Below are 2,839 nucleotides of genomic sequence, written 5' to 3' on the forward strand. Positions count from 1 at the left end.
ATGCTCTCAACCCAGAGTTTATTTATCTCTTTTCAAGGTCTTCCACAGCAGTTTGCATGGAGACGCTCTGTCCTCTGGATTATTGCCCCAGTGTCCTAACTGCTATTGTATCAGGGCCCATCGTTCTCGTTATCCTACAAGACAGTGCGCTGAATCTGTCTCCTCCATCTAATGCCCACACTGGGCCTTACTAGCATAAAAAAGTCATAATTTCTGGAATAAATGGCTGCGGTGATATATAAGTAGATATTTATATAATATCACATCAGAATATGCTACAAAACTCCAGTTATAATAATAGTTGTACAGTAAAATTCTACAGTAAAACAGTGTTACAGTAAAATTGGTCAAATTCTGTCATTTGTTTGATAAAATAGCGGACATCCAGGTGGTCTTACGTTTACTCCGTCCAAAAAATCCCCTACGTAGTCTTCTGTTTACCAAATAATGTAATACAGTGACAGGGAACGATCCGCACTTATTCTGTTCATTTATAGTCTGATTTATGGTAAGATAAGATCTACACATTAAAGCCTCCTAGAAACTTGGACACAGCGGCGCAGTAACATAACCGTACCCTGCAAATAAGCCCCTTTGTGCGAGGAGAGGGCACTACACAATGTGTTACACAAATATACAATATGGTGTGCGCTACGTATTCATATACTCAGATCTAAATGTAATTCTCTCTATATTGCAGCTCAGCAGCTATATGCAGGAGAATGATCTCCTGAAGAGTAGGCTCACCAGGCTGCGGCTGCTGGCCACAGAGCAGGAGGTACAGTATAACAGTTACTATAAAGAGGTGGCGCTCAGGTGGTGGCTTTGCTTACAGTACCCGTGGTGTCGTCACTTCAGAGCTGAGGGTACATTTTACACGGCACTCAGTTCATAGGTGCAGAGAGAACATGACACAGCTGTGTGACCAGTAAATAACATGGACTCATGTATGTAGTAACTGATAGCCGGGCGGGATGGAGGAGCAGGTGCTTTGCTGCCGGAAATATTTTATTGTGTTTATTACATGTGTGCCCAGTGTAAAGTGTACAGACATGTAAATGTGTAATGTATTTATGTATAAACAGTAGGAGAAGTGGCAATATGGCGATACCCCCATATACACCCCCACATCCACCTCTGTGTATAACACTTATGGATTCCACTCACCCAGTGGTCCAGTAGAGATCTGGGGGGCCCAGTGTAGATGGTGCTAGACATCAGGGACAAAATAATGTCAGTCTGGGTGAGAGATATTCTGCTCCATCTATAAGATCCAGCTGTGTCCTGGGACCAACAACTTACCATTTATTCCATCTCCTGTCTACCTGCGTTCATCTACCTGGCAGTACCAATCCAAGGTAAACGGTCAGAAGGTTTTAGCAACCAGCAAAGAGGTGCTGCAGCAGCTACACCCCACAGAGAAGTGTAAGCGGCTCCTGGTAGGCTGGTGATGGAGCTTGGTGGTGACAGTGATTACCCACCTAAAACACGGGATACGTTTAGTTTAGTTTGGCCAATGGGGAAACTAGGATTAGTCAGTGACAACAAGTTGCTGAAAACCAGCATAAATTATAAAGCGTTAAGGAGGACAGGGCGTCACAGCACAGACAGGGACTTGTCGCTTAAAGTTTTTGTGTAATCAATGGCGAAACGTTTTTCATAGTCTGGATTGGTTGTCCCACAATAGGTCCACGTTCCAGTATCTGATATATCAGATATAGAGATCATACTGAATGTCTGACCTGAGTGATATTTATATGGTTGCAATCCTGCATAATATCAGAGTGGGTTCTTGTTTCATGTTCTATATAAGTTGCTGCTAAATGAACTCTTCAAGACAAATTTCTAGACCAAATCAAAATATATTTTTTTTATTAAGACCAATTTGTTAATTTTTCCATTAAATTATTTTCTCTCGTTCTGCTGTAAAATGTATAGTAACCTGGTAATAACCTGTGGGGACAGACTGTGGCCGGCTTATCCGAGTCCCATGGAACTTGTCCTAAAGATTTGTTGTGTATAATTTATTTCACTCTGTCTCTCTTTCCCTAGATTATCAACAGGAACCTGCGGGAGTGGCAGCCGCAGCCAGAAGCACCTTCTCTGTTAGTATCTATATGGTTTATTCCATGTACACATACATTCTATACGGTTCTAAAGAGGAACATTTGTGTATATAATCAGTGCTGTCCATACTGCAATAGAAATATCAGGAAGTCTTTAAGTCCTGTACTGGTGACTCCAGACAGGATCTGTCTATACTGTTCTATTAATTGCATTCAGGCTCTGTCTGTAATTTTCTAATAACTCCAGAAATATATATAATATACTGTTAAATTGTTGCTCATCCTACATTAAAAAAATCGTATAAGAGAAACCTCCAGATAGGAACTAAGACCATGGACTGTGTCAGCAACTCTTGTGAATAGAAGACATAAGTTTAAATAATAATATTTTCTGGTCCTTCAGGATGAAACCTGTGGAGGAGGCTGCGGAAGATCCTGCAGAGATTGTGAAGGCTGAACTGGTGAGTCCATGTCATCAGCCCCTTCCTCTATGTTATATAAAGTGACATCATATTTACTGTCAGCAGTAAGACATTTGTACCTGCCACCTCTGTCACAGGTCATCTTTTGTTACTACTAAACATCTTCTATCAGAAAGAAAGGTTCCCATCCCAGGAGAGGGACAGATAGCTCAGTGTGCTAATAACATACGTGCTCTGACCCTACCTCACCAGGTCTCCTGCACCACACCAGAGCTCTCACTAGTATAGTGCATTGACGTGGAGCAGGAGGCCAGCAATGGCAGTGATTAGCATGATACCTGGTGGTTACAG

At 41.9% G+C, this 2,839-nt stretch overlaps 1 long non-coding RNA gene across 1 annotated transcript; it reads left to right on the top strand.

Annotated features, from left to right (window-relative positions):
- Window positions 1–717: 717 nt before the first annotated feature.
- Window positions 718–2,516, top strand: LOC142153243 (uncharacterized). Its single transcript, XR_012691460.1, has 3 exons — window positions 718–778; window positions 2,053–2,105; window positions 2,470–2,516. It is a non-coding gene; the product is annotated as an uncharacterized LOC142153243 (long non-coding RNA).
- The last annotated feature ends 323 nt before the right edge of the window (window positions 2,517–2,839 follow it).

Source organism: Mixophyes fleayi, chromosome 4 (genome assembly GCF_038048845.1).
Source record: "Mixophyes fleayi isolate aMixFle1 chromosome 4, aMixFle1.hap1, whole genome shotgun sequence".
NCBI lineage: Eukaryota > Metazoa > Chordata > Amphibia > Anura > Limnodynastidae > Mixophyes > Mixophyes fleayi.